This window comes from Takifugu rubripes, chromosome 13 (assembly GCF_901000725.2).
Source record: "Takifugu rubripes chromosome 13, fTakRub1.2, whole genome shotgun sequence".
Lineage (NCBI taxonomy): Eukaryota > Metazoa > Chordata > Actinopteri > Tetraodontiformes > Tetraodontidae > Takifugu > Takifugu rubripes.
Window position 1 is genome coordinate 1,806,981 of NC_042297.1, and position 14,960 is coordinate 1,821,940.

Below are 14,960 nucleotides of genomic sequence, written 5' to 3' on the forward strand. Positions count from 1 at the left end.
CCTGTCAGACAGAACTCAGGGATGAGGTAGGATGTGTTTTCCGGTCAAGCAGCTGTTATTTTGGACCAATTCTATTAAAGTCTATTGACATTTCCTGTCTATTGACTATTGACCTTTTTTTTGGTCCACGTCAGTCACAGCATCGGAGGTAAATTTAGAGCATCACGTTTGTCTTCGTTGTGACTAATTAAAATGGCACATCTGGCTCCTCAGCGCAGCTTTTTGAAAGGTCCCTCATCCCACTGTGGCCTCCACATGTCCACCGTGACCTGGGACACAAACGCATCCCACGGCGCCCGCCCCTGCCAGGGCCGGGTCACCTTGGGCCGCCTCCCTGCCTGTCCCACAGCATGTTTCAGCCGACCGCGTCTCTCACTAATCCGCCCTTATCTGCCTCGGTAACAGCACGGCTACCGGATCTTAAAGAAGACGTTGGTGTTTCGGGCAGCGCTGAGCTGCTGTACGAGGAGGCTGTCGACTCTCCCAGGGTGATCTGGCGATCCACTACCGGCTTGTCTCTGGACCGGCTCCACTCTGGGTCTTGTGATGTGCTCCATAGGCCAACAGTAAACACACAGGGCACCTTAAAGCGCTGCCGTATCCTAAATGTTGGCTGGGTCAGGCGTTCCTCTACCGGTGTCACTGGTTTTTTGGTGAAATATCAAATAACCGTGGCTAAAGCTGCTGTTTTTCTGCTGCCGTATGCTGAAGCGAACAAGATCTGAGGACTTTCCTAAATGTATATGAATTACTGTCATCAGAATATCAGGAGGCACTTTATAAAGTGGGCATGGGTGCTTGTTAGTGCGGACATCTTGTCATTCTGAGCCTCCTCTGGCAGCACACGCTGGCTAAAGGTTGTCTGCACGTCCTGACATTAGATAAATGCCTGGACCAGTTCAGAAATCTGCACCAACTCTCTGATTCCCCCCTTCCCTCCCCGCTCCTCCTCTCTGGCTGTTCTAATCAGTCACAGGAATGCATCGAGCTGCTTGTCAGAGATCAATCATCTTCGTCAGGTCGTTGTACCGATTGTTTGAGTAGAGGGCCATTAGAGAGGAGCTGTTTGGAGGTGTTTTGTGAACCTGAGTGGCTCCAAAGGTCAGTGAGAGAGACAGTCAGAGACAAGGATTGAGAAACAAAAGAGGTGTGTGTGTGTGTGTGTGTGTGTGTGTGTGTGTGTGATGTACGGCGAGAGGAGCAGACAGGTGGATGTGCTGGAGCTAGAAAAGCGGGCGTTGTCAGTCTGCTTGTGTGACTTCACTGCCCTTTGTTAGTCTGAATCCTTAAGCAGCTCACCACAAATACCCGACCTGAGATTAATAATTCTCACGTATACCACCCGGCATCCTTCTCTGATCTGAAATATGTATGCAACCGAGCGGGGTGGGGGGGTGGGGGGACCAAAAGGGTTGGCTTCCAGCCTCTCGGAGGCCTGCACAGGTCTTTTTCATGTGGCCTGTCAATAGAGTCTAATGAGGAAATCCACCTGTGTGTGATGTGAGCACTTCCTCCGTCCCTAAAAGTGCTAACGCGCCCAGCACCAACTTTTCAAAGTTCCCCCCTCGCGTGGAGCGTCTCTTCTGTTGAAAGGAGCCGGCGAGAACGGCGTCTCGCAAGGTTCCGGGCTTTGTTTTCCCCCGAAAGACGTTCGGCGTGCGGGATTTTGTGGGACGCCATCTGTCCTTTGAATGGATACGGACCAAAATTTCAGTCAAAACAATTGATGATTAAAAGATTTTACTGCGGCACTTTCGGCGGCGGCGTCTTCAAATGGCAGCGCGGAGGTCATTTGATCAGCCCGAAACTTTGCCGCTCCTCCATTAGACAGGAAGTAAACTGCTGCCACGTCTGATTTTAACACATGAAACGCCGACTTCTGCTGCGGCTTGCCGTTTCCGCCTGCTCGTAAGACTAATGTGAGGCCGGGGCCAGCGATGGGTGACGCGGCGGAGGCCTCTGTGGCCGACCCAGGGAAACTTCAGAGCAAGAAAGAGATTTTGAATCAGCTCTTTAGCAGCTCCTGCACGGGCACGTTCCTGCCGCCAAGCTGCCAATGTGACGCGTCGGCCCAAAGTTGCAGAAAAGTGCCCCCGTCAGTCGCCGCGGCAACAAAAAACCCCAAAAGTTCCGCACAGGAACTCCGCCAGGAGGTCAGAAAGTCGCCGTTTCTGTGGAAAAAGATTGCTAAACAAAGGAGACGATAAACACACAAGCAGGCAATTAACTTATTTCCTTTAGCTGCTAGTTTATATTTTTAATGCTTCTTTAATCTGTCTTGTGTTTGTTTGTTTATTAGTTTTTCTTGTTTTTCATATTTTTGGTGGTTCCTTCCCTGTTCTCACAAAGGAAGAGAGAAAGTAGGGCGCTCACTATGCAATTTCTCCTCCGCCCCGGACTACTTCTTTATAAGGCACTGAATTATTTCCTTTTAAATACAAACAAACAAAAAAAGCCACTTTCAACCGGGAAGAATATTTAATTGTTTTTTTGATTACTTAGGAATGGGCCATGGGAATATGACTTTGTAAATATTTAAACAGATTCAGCGTGATGCCGTATTTCCCTTCTGCCATTGATGTCTCTAAATGATTGTTATTGTCATCTGGGTTTGACTTTCAGTCAAAATGATTTATTAAAAAAAGTTTGGGGGCGGGGGCGGGGGTGGGGGTGGGGGTTACGCTTTGAGATTCCATTCGTGTCACTTCAGACTGTGGAAACAGAAGCTGGAATCGGAACATCAGGCGTCATTCTGTCCTGCACTTCCTCTGGCGGCCAGTCGGAGGCAGCAGTGAGCAGGCGGCGCTGACAGAAGGCTGCCACTCAGTGATTCTAATTTATGATCCATTCCTATTATAGGTGGGGTGTGCAGAGACAGTTACAGTAATAATTATCTGGACCAAACTGTTTCCAAGGCAACCACCCCACCCCCTACAACCCGGCGCACAAACAGTGAGCGCCTGTGTCTCCCTGCTCGGCTGGTCATTGGAGAGGAATCATTGACTCTTAGTTTTGAGCCCTCGTTTGTTAAAAACAGGCTCGTTAAGATCACAGAGTGGTGTTTGTATTCTGCCGTCAGTCCTAATAATGCAGCCGCCTCAGGTTTTATCAAAGGGGAGTATCTCAGTGTCGCCTCCTCAGTGTAGTCCTTGAGGGATAAATCCCTGTTTTATTTCTGTAAATGTGTTGACAGAAACACACGGTAACGTATAGTGATCAAAGTCTCACTGTTACACGCACAAAAGAGAATCAACATGAATGTGCAGACAGCAAATAGACCACAAATGTGTAATTATTGGCTGTTTCGGCTCTTTACTAACTACAACACACTGATTAAGGGTTGAATAAGAACATATATACCATATATACCATATATACTATATATATGTACATCGTAGCGACCTTCAGCAGTAATAATAGTTTCAGTCATGGAGAAAGAAACATGACAGAGCAGTGAGAGTTGAATTAATATACAATAAAAATCGTTATCTTTTTCTATATCTTGTGTGATTTTAATCTTTATTTTTTGATTTGTCTACTACGTTAATACATTCCTGTTTCCACTTACATTGTAAAATTTAAAAAAAAGGAGCTCTGGCTTTTAATGCAAATAATGTGTCCATAATGTGTTTGATGAATATACTGTGAAGTGTATTACAGATGTAGTAAATATAAAAGGAGTCGTAGGTCCACTAAAAGGAATAAAAGGCTCAAAATAGGTGAGAAATCTAGTTTTGAAACATATTCAGCTCAGCAGTTAATTTCTTTTTGAATTGAGATCATTTTGATTGTAACATTTTTCTTTGTATTACTAAATTCCATCAAGATTTTTCCCATTTACCTTCCAAATGTGCTGTTCCTGAACCATTTATCAGCCCAAAGAGTCCGAGCCAAGCTGGAGCTGTTCAATGTCCCTGCATGTAGACCATATATTGGTCATGTAGACCGTATATCGGTCATGTAGACCGTATATCGGTCATATAGACCGTATATCGGTCATATAAACCGTATATTGGTAATATAGACCATATATTGGTCATATAGACCATATATCGGTCATATAGACCGTATATCACTCATATAGACCCTATATTGGTCATATAGACCATATATTGATCATATAGACCATATACCGTTCATATAGATCATATATTGGTCATATAGACCATATATCGGTCATATAGACCATATATCGGTCATATAGACCAAATATCATTCATATAGACCATATATCGGTCATATAGACCATATATCGGTCATATAGACCAAATATTGGTCATATAGACCAAATATCGTTCATATAGACCATATATCACTCATATAGACCATATACCGTTCATATAGACCAAATATTGGCCATATAGACCGAATATCGTTCATATAGACCATATATCGGTCATATAGACCAAATATCGTTCATATAGACCATATATCAGTCATATAGACCATATATCACTCATATAGACCAAATATCGCTCATATAGACCATATATCACTCATATAGACCGTATACCGTTCATATAGACCAAATATTGTTCATATAGACCAAATATCGCTCATATAGACCATATATCAGTCATATAGGCCGTATACCATTCATGTACACCGTCTATCGTTCATAGGGACCCAGGGACCGGATGTTTAGGCCGGTCTGTGAGAGCCTGCATGGTCCATAGTTCCATGTTTGGTGTAAATAATTATGTTACTGGCTGTTAATCAAACATGCACCAAATCAGACTAATAGAAAAGGATTGGTTAGTAGTTTAAGATGTGCTCGGCACAGTTAACCAAGCCTTGGGCGAGTGGAGGAATCAGACCTGAGCAGGATGCTAACGCACGGCCCGGCTCAGGCTAACGCACGTGCACGTGTAGGTGTGAGCGGCGCCGGACGGCCCCGGAGCAGATTGTGTGGTAGCTCACATTAGCCCTGCCAGCAGGGGTGAATTAGAGACAGGATCAGTAGCACGGCCTGGCCTCAGGCAGTGCAGCGCTAACGCCACCTGGCCAGACCCTCGCTGTGCTCACACACACACACACACACACACACACACACACACACACACACACACACACACACACACACACACTGGTCTCCCTCTCCCAATCTGCCCACCCTATCCCCAAGTGTGTGCTGTGTATACTACATATATATATGTGTGTGTGTGTGTGTGACCCAGACCTGCACAGGATAATGTCGTGACATGTTGAGGAGGGTTCCAGGGGGGCGGAGGGTCACATCCTGACATCTGTACCACTGGGTTCCCTCTTAATCAGAGATTTGGGTTCCTATTACTGGTTAATTCCAACGGCATCCACGATGGACTTCAGAATGGAGCCCTATGGCTGCCGCTGGCGTGGCAGGCACAGACGAATAAAACCCTCATGGAGGGAGTTTTGTCTCCCGGGTGTGTGTGTTTGTTGGAGAGCTGCGGTGCCTTTAAGAGAGCAGCATGTCAGCTAGTGCGGGCCTAATGTCATTACTCTGTACAAACTTGGTGTGACAGAGGCAGGAGGCGCCCACAGATTGATGACATTTTATTGTTATTGCACTGCCACTATTAAAATGTTCACTCCTGCTCCTGCTGCTGACGGCTTCTACCTAGCGAGAGAGACAAAACACACAGCAGCAAATTGAACACATCGCCAACCTAATATAGAAAAAAAATATGATCAATTTAAGTATAAAATTGGTATTTTAATGTTATATTCTCTGTTGGGCGTTTGTGTGCGGAGGGAGGGGATGTGGAGCAAGTTTTTGTGACTGAAATGTGCTTGTTTCTAAAGAATGCTGATCAGGAATCAGCAGTAGCAGCTTTATGTTTAACATAGGGTGCGATGTTATATGTTGGGGGTATGGAAAGCAGGCAGAGCGTCACTCACACTCGCCATTCCTTCCACATGACTTCATCTTTTCAGTGCAATCACAGCTTAATGGACTCGGGTGAGGTTTGCTGACACTTATTCATTTGTGATTCTCTGCTCCATCCGTCTGCACGTCTGCACGCTGCCGTTTGAACGGCAGCAGGAGCTCCCGACGCCTTTCAACCTGACTCCACATCGACCCCGCTCATGTATCTGTGAAATCATTTTCCACCGTATGGATCAGTGGAAGGAGGTGAAGAAGCAGCCAAGGGCAAAGGGAAACGTCTGACCTTGATTTTGGTGGAAATCTGAGGAGGCGTTCCTCACGTTTCCCCATGTTTAAACTCAACCTGCTGCTATTTTAAACCCCCCCTTTGTTAATTAAGTGCCGACGATGAGGAATAAAAGTGTGATTTCACTCCATCTTTTATATATTTGAGGATTTTAGCAATTGGATCACGTTCACATGTCACAACATTAGAAACAAGATTAGCAAAGTAGGATATTATGGATAAATGTTATGTGTAATGCATATAAGATATGCTATATGTTCCGAACAGGGGTGGTAGCATCAGAGGGGTCAGTCAGTTAAATGATTATGAAGGTTTTGTGTTTGCCAGCAGGTCCTGGACGGCCTCTACCTGACGATGCCATAAGTGGAGTTCCTGAGTGTTCTGATAGACACCCGTCCTGGGGCGGCTGGGTCGAGTCCCCTGGGGTCAGGGGGGTTCTGTCCAGGCTCTCCATGGTCTCCCTGTGTCTGAGGAGAAGGAAGAAGGGCTGTTTGTGTCTGTATGTCCACCCTGCGATCAGCTGCTGACTTGCCCCGGCTCCACCCCCCCCCCTCTGGGAGGGGCAGCTGGGAGGGGCAGTAGAAGATGGCTGGACAGATATCGGACACACGTTCTCCTGTTAGCTCAACAGCTCCCCCTGCACCTGCCAGGCTGCTCCGTGCCACCTCTACGTCGAGAGGCTGAGTGGCACCGTTGCCTTGGCATCCAGTTGCTATGGCCACCCAGAACCTGGCACCGGGCCACCTCCCTGATCAGAATTGGCAATTAATCATCATTGTCCATCAGTTAGGCCTGCTGCTACTATGAGTGTCCCTCTGGATCCCACTTGCTCAGCTGAGCAGTGAGGGATCGGTAAGGAAAGAAAAGGACGGTTTTATTGTTTTCACACGGCAGCGTTGAGCAAAGACCAAAGTTCCTCCTGGCGCCGCAACCTGCACCAGAACAGTTGTATAAAAACCAGAGGTTCAGTTGACCTGGATACAAGAGTGGAAGGGAAAAGTCTGAGAAGATAAGAAAGTCTTTGAGGCCTCGGCACTGGAGTTCAATATTTTGTGGAATATTTCCATCTTCTCTGCTGGTTTGCTGAAACAATGACTGTGTTTTCTTCACATTATAAACATTAAAAACACTTCTGGATAAAACTTCAAGGACCAAGTAGCAAAAGACTAGCATGCATGCTAGTGTAAAATGTGTCTCATGAACGCTGGTGAAAAGTTGGTGTTCTGCTGCTTCCTGTGTGGTGGGACGGCCAGAGAGGAGCAGGGGGACGGCGAGGTGCAGGCCTGGGACACACTTGATGGGATTTTAGAAATCTTTGCAGCTGATGATGAATGTCTGAAATAGGGTTGTCTGCCTATTGAGGAGCCATTTGTTTTCATTAGCGTCCAGTTCTGGAGTGAGTCTGCTGTGAGGAAGGAGGGCGGATAGCTAAAGATGATGCTGTGTCCAGGGATTGTGTTCCCAGGCTAAAGGAATTAGCTCTGTTGCTATGGTCTTCTGACTGGATCTCAAGAACAGGACAGAGTGAATTAAAGGTAAAACAACTCCATTAATCCCATGTTATTGACATAACACGAGAGAGTGAAACTGGACACCGTTTTAGATCGAAAACGGCTACAACTGTAAGAGAAGTGGACGTCAGAACCAGGTAAATAACGTCAACAACGCCGATCAGCAGCCTTCAAGAGGAATTCAGTCAGGTATGGAACACCTGGTGATGTAAGAAAGACAACAGAAGCCAGTTTAGACCGGTAAAAACAGGCGTCCATGCATGTGGACAACTGAGTAAGACAGGACAAGAGAAGATACACACACACACACACACCTAAACAAGATTAGGTTTACAAATAGGGCTAAACCCAAAGAAAAGAGCACAATTGATCTTTTCCAGGATATTTATGGTTAACAAGGCAGGTTAAATGACCTGTTCCTTGTCAGGCACCATCTCCGTTTTATGTGTTACGGGTGTCAGCGAAGCGGGCCGCGGGGACAAATTAGCCGATGCGAGGCAGCTAAAGACAGGAGGGATAAGCACCATGCTCTGCGCCTCTCTCTGATCCCTTCTGGGGAGAGGGTGGAAATGCCTCCTGGGGTGAAACAGAGGCAGTCGGATGCTGTGAGCCTTCAACCACAAAACCATGGTTGGCTTTAGGATGCTGACCCCAGAGGGTCCCCCAGGGGGTCCAGAAGAAGGTGACGTAGTGGCAGAAGCTCTGGTGATGATCTGAGCATTTGTATTTTATCTGTGCACCCGCGACCGGGGCGGAGTCACTCTCTGACCTCCGTCAAGGACACTTTTGGAGCGGAGGCGTCGGCCCTCAGCACGGGAACGCCATCCCTTAGTTTCATCACCTTCTGTAAACCAGGATTACCGCCAATGTCATTTCATCCTTGGCAACAAAAAAAGCACCGGACTCCTCGCAGAATATGTTCCCGACAGCTTCTCGCTGTTGTTTCTCCAGGTGATTAAGGTTTCCAGGTGGGTCCCATCAGGATTGGCTTGAATCGAGTGGCTGAAAGGTGACCTCATCAGCTCAACACCCCCTGCAATATGCTGAAATGTAGCTAACGTCTTGTTTGGTGTCATTGCTGACTACGGTGTGATAAGGCTTTGCAGGGTTCTATATCTCAAACACAGCTTCGAGCATAAAGAGCCAGGCTGGAGCTAGCCCATCTCCCCCGAGCTGCAGGGATCGCCGTGTCTTTTCGACCTGCTCTAGCTAGCAGGGGCTTCCACTGTTGCTCGGACTCAGCTGACACAGATGGAGTCTCCGAGGGCACCACAGGTGCGACGGTGAAAATGCTGTATTTCACTGTTTGGTTTGAAGGGGAGGATCCTGGACGGGAGCCAGCGTGACACAAGCGCAGCAGTGTTGCTAAAAAGTGACGCAGGCGATGGGGGGGGGGGGGGGGGGGGCAGTGGCTGCATCACAACAAGCAGCTGCAGTCTGTGAATAAAGGTTCTTTACATTCATTTACGCACATTTTCCAAAAAAAGACCCGCAGCTGAGAAAGCAACTCTCCCCAAAATGGCTCCGTTAGCACTAGCATTTCTGTTTCAAGTCTGATCTGCATCTGCTGGAATATCTCCTCCATCTATATATGATCTATAAGTAGGGAGTGTGAATGGACTAGATTAGCCTGTCCCAGGCTGAGGGGGTTTGTTTACGGAGGCCGGAATCAATAAGACGGAAATATCAGAGAATGACATGGCTCTCCAGATGAAAGATCTAATCTCCAATATCCATTTTCAGCTCACAGTCTTAAAGCAACAAGACTGCATCCTGGTTCGAGCAACAGCAGAGATTTGGTGGACAGATCCACATTTATCGTCGCACCCTCCTCGGCACCGGTGGCCGTGGACTTACAACACTTCCCTACTTTGGCATGGGTTTTATTCCATAAGCTTCTTTTTGCCTCACAATGAGGGGATGGATGGAAGGCTGGATTTGCATTTGACAGCAAGTCATGTCCAGCTCCTGACACACTGTAGCTTTCACTTAGATGTGGTGACAATTTAATACCCCAGTGTAGTTGCTCTGCTTAAAGACATTCCATTTCTCTATGCCCCCCATTATATTTGTGCTCCACAGCTAAGAATTTAAGTTGCATGGGTTCTCTCTGGGTTGCTTTAACAAACACTGACATGCAGGCATTAAAGCCACACAACATTCTGGGCCAACACTTGTTTTCGCTTTCCTCTCTTCCTTCTTCATCATTTCCTTCTGAAGTAGGGGCGCCTTTGTAGTTCCTGTCTGCTCTTATCAGTCCTGGCATGAAGCACTTGCCTCTGCCACTGTCCTCGTGCTCCCTGAAAGCTCCCACTTTTGTGTTGTCTAATGAACTCTGACCAAAATTAGACATACTCTTCAACTTTAAACTGAAGGAGTCTCTTCAATGGTTCTTTTGTGAAGTGCTGCCACCACTGTGAAGTCTCTGTGTGTGTGTGTGTGTGTGTGTGTGTGTGTGTGTGTGTGTGTGTGTGTGCATGTCTGAAAAAGTAATGGAATGCTTAACTGGTTTATAGTAGACATGAGGAATTTAGGCTAAAGCTTCGCTCAGCCCCGGGCATCTAGAATATGTTGTTATTGCTGTTTTCTCTGGTAAATGGTGAACCAGTGAATACACACACACACACACACACACACACATATATATATATATATATATATAGACACACAAATGAGTGGTCAGGCCATAACTTAATAAATTAGGTAATTGCTAACTGGTAGAATCCTCCCAACATGAGGCCACCAATCACAGGATGTTCAAAGGTGCGCATGTGGGAGCTGAACGATGTTTTCTGCACCTTTAACATGTTCGTTCAGACAGCGGTTCATCGGCACGCCGCTGTGTGGCGACAGGGCAAGAGAGACGCCTGATTAGTGTGTGTCCCAGTGGCGTGGTTAAGACACTATGTCCACCTTTAGGTCAGTGACATTTAAAATAAGAGAGGATTCTGACTGTGTGGTTGGAGTGTGTGTGTGTGTGTGTGTGTGTGTGTGTGTGTGTGTGTGAAGGACTCAGCTCAGTTTACATACGTCCTCTACTAAGATCTGACCATTTGATTTGTTGATTTATTACCAGCGAGAGACAAGAACTTGACATTTGTGAACCATCAGTGAAAACTTTATATCACTGCACAGCAGGTGGGCCGGTTTCTAACGGGGCATCTGGACCCACAGACCCAACGGTTGTACCGGTCCAGCGGGACAACAGCGTATATGTGAGCTCTAAACACGCTGCCAACAATGATCAGCTGAGTTTAACGAGTGAAGATTGGACCTTCTGGCCCCGGTTGGTGTCTCTGGACCTGAGCTGAGGACCATTTCGATTGAAACTCCTGAGGACAAGGAGCCGTCAGAGCAGCAGTAGGACTGGACCCACTGTGGGACGGGGAGGTCCCACAAACTGGAGGCGGTGGGCCCGACTAAGAGGACGGTGGCTCTAGTCAACAGCTGCTGGGATGCAAGATGAGGTCTGATCACCCCTGGACGAGGGTGTGTGAGATGAACAGGCCTGCAACCCCCAAGACCCCAGGACACATGTGTGATGGTCCACTCCAGCCCCTCCAGAAGTGAGGACACATGTGTGATGGTCCACTCCAGCCCATCCAGATGTGAGGACACATGTGTGATGGTCCACTCCAGCCCCTCCAGAAGTGAGGACACATGTGTGATGGTCCACTCCAGCCCCTCCAGATGTGAGGACACATGTGTGATGGTCCACTCCAGCCCATCCAGATGTGGTCTGAACAGCTGAGATCTTGGGGCCCTCACAGAAGGTTCTGCTTTCTTCTATAGCCTCCTTATTTTTAGTGTTGATTTGGTTGTCCTCCACAGTTAATCTCTGCCATTCCAGAAGGATTCTGCAACTGCTGCCATGGCTGCAGGCACACACACACACACACACACACACACACACACACACACACATGGAGAACATACACACGGACAACATACACAGTCCAATCCCTGGCTGGGCTTGATGAATGGCCCTAGTTTAAATTATTTTGTGAAGATCTCATTTAGGCCCTTGAAGAAGAGATCCAGCCTGTTTATTCATTTCACATTTGCACCCAGGCTTCAATATCTGCATCTATGCCTGCAAAGAATTTACCCCCCTCCCATTCAGGAGGGGAAAAATCTGGAGAGAGGGAGAGAGAAAAAAGCAATTTACACAATGTACATAAAATGATGCTCCCTGAGTTTGATAACCTGCATAAATTATAGAGTATAATTAAATATTATACCCGGAGAATCACCAACGAAAGAGGGAGAATGGAGAGAAGGATAAATGGAGTAGCAAGAGGACGACCCTGATAGGTAAAGAGGGGCAGAAATTCGGAAAGATGAGACCAGTGGTGGTGGTACCAGCAAGGCGCTGGACGGGCGGAGTCTCGGAGGAGATTTTATTGATTATTCCTAAAACGGGGTCAGGTGAGCAAAGGAACCGCCCTTAAAACACGAAGACAGATATCCGGCTTTGCTACTGGTGACCCATCTAAGTTAAATGGAATATTAAATATTCATGTGTTTGACAAAAGGGGAAGACATGAAGAACATCTATATATTTCCAAACGGGCGCAACTTAGCGGGCTCATTTGTTAGAGTCAGCGTTGATGATTTATGCCAAAGTCTCTTCCTATTTTTCCACCCTGGAAGGAGATGTGATCAAAGGGGAAAAGCGAGACATTGATGGGTGAGGAATTTTGGGTTTGTTCTTGCAGCAGGTCCAATGAAGGGGTCTGGAGGAAAATCTGGCCCAAGTCAAGAAGATCTCCATGACCTTCTTCAGGTCAGGACTGAAGATCTCTTGATGCACCAGCCTTTTAAACAACGCCACAGTGGAGCTTCGCCTCTGGTTCTGGAGGATTTGGACCCTTGCTGTTGTTCTGACTGATGTGCATCTGCACCACTGCATGGACATCTGGGACAGTGATAGAGAGGCAAACTGGGTTTGTGGTTCCGTGTCTCCAAAGAAGGGATGAAAGGATGTGTTTCTACAGAGGGATCGCCCTCCCCAGCCTCTCTGAGTAGATCTAAACCAGAGTCCTGGAGAGGAGAGTTCCTCTGGTAGTGGAACCTCAGGTTCACCAGGAGCAGCGTGGACCTCCTGGATGTGGACACCTGGACCAGCCGTTTACCTCTCAAGTGCTCCTCCAGCTCCTTCCCAACTCACCATGGGGGCAGCACAGCTGGATGGTAAAATTTGCAAAATGGAAAATAAAAAAATTGAAGGCACAAATTCGACGGAAAAATTGTCAGTCCGGAACGACGTGCTGGAAAACCCCAACACGGCATATTATTATGTTATTATGTAGGTCAGCGTGTGTTCCACTAGTTTGGGCTTGTGTTAATTAATCATCGACACGGTAAATTATTGCGTCTGCGGACATCAAGTCCACAGATTTAAAAGGAGGAAAAATAAAGTGCTATCTTCTGTGACTGGGTGTGTTTCTGCAGCTGTGGAGGAACTTTAACTACATTTGGAAGACAAGATCACATCCAGAGGAGATGCCTAGCCCCCCCTCTGCTGGCTGTGGAGCAGGCAGGCACCCAGGTGGTCACTGGTGCTGGTCCACCAGCTGGATGTTCTACCCAGTCTGGTCCAAAGTGTCTTCTGAGGTCTGTGTCCCGCTGCATGATGAATAGCAACCGCATGGTAACTGCATGCTAATGTGTGATCATGTCAAAAGCAAGACGACCCCTTTGGTCTCCCAGCTGTCAACAGGACCAGGACGAACCAGACCAGAATATGAGGTGATGCAGCAAACAGGACCAGTTTCCTTCTCCACACAATCAGCCTCCGCTAACGTCGTTCTTGCTGTTATGAGAAGCAACATCAGGCATGTGGGTCGTTGTAGAGCAGCAGCTGCATGACGTGATGCTAACCAGGAAGAGCCCGAACAAAAACGTCGATTTTAAGCTGTTGCCGTTGGAAACGTGTGTGTCAGTGACATCATTTGCAGCTTAGCTTCCTTCATCTTTGACGTCATCAGAGAAATGTGAGGTTTTAGAAGCGAATGCGCTAAACCCGCAGTTTTACCGTGTGCTAAAGCCGCCCTTTCTGGAAAAAACGGAATTTTCAGGAGGAAAATCCTTCATAACGGAAGGTTGATCGGGGAAAGGAGAGTCGCTTTGTTCACAAAAGAAGAAGCTCTGCTCTTCATTTATAAAAACGGAGCGCGTGCCGACCACTCCGTCTCTGTCTCCCTCCATCTCTTGCTTATTGTTTATTCAAATTTTACAGACGGGTTGCTTTTTCCAGTTCAGCACCTTCACCAGTTTCGTGCGGGAACGGCATTATGCCAGTGTTATTATGCAATTCATCACCAATAATAGATTTGTTTACGGGGGCCCCATTTCTTGCTCGCTCTCAGCGCTGCAGTTTCAAAATAATAATAATAATACATAGTGTATAATGACGCTAATGGTACGCAGGCTTTGATAATAGATGTGCTGGGAGGGATAAGGGAGCCTTGATCAGCCTGGGTCTCAGCTCAATTGTCTTCAAAGCACTGTTTAATGTAGAATAGGCATCCTGGGAGATTGTCTCAAACCCAAGAAAAAGGTGGGTGTACGGATAAGAGAAATGAATGCACTGATGGGACTGTACACACGTGCACGCACGGCAACACACAGGCAGGCAGACACACGGTACATATTCAAATAAGCTCTCACACAACCACCCACTAGCGCGTCCCTCCTCAGAGGGCTCTCCGGTGTAAACGTGTTAAAACTCTCCCTTGGTCTTTAACTTCTGCCGAATAAATCTGTGTTTTAGTCTCTGCTTTAAGCACTTTCAACTGGAGGATTTCAAGCATGTTTGCTTTTGGCCTCCTCCTGGGCTTTAACTGAGATCTCAAGCTGCCCACAGACACGGCTCGTGGTGCTACGTGGAAGGTGAGAACGTTCTAAGACTTGGTTTCACCATCGACAGCACACATGCACACACAAGCAAGCAAGGTCCAGCTATTAGCCCTGTTTATAATGCTTAAAAAATAACAATTAATGCAGGAACTAATTCATGTTTAGTGCTGGAAGCTGATGGTGGAACGCCTGAAACTGACTAAAACTGAGATGCTCCTGAAATGTTGATCACCTCCACCGAGGAGGTTGACCGCCGGCGCTTCTTTGCTAGCGGAATAACTCAAAAAGCTATCAATAGATTTCGATAGCTGTTGATAACGGGCCAACATTCTGATCGTCCCAGTATCACGTTCCAAGATGAAAGCAAAGGGGCTTTGATAACAAAATAACCTCCAATGTTGCGTAACCTTATCTATGGTAAATGTGACGGTAG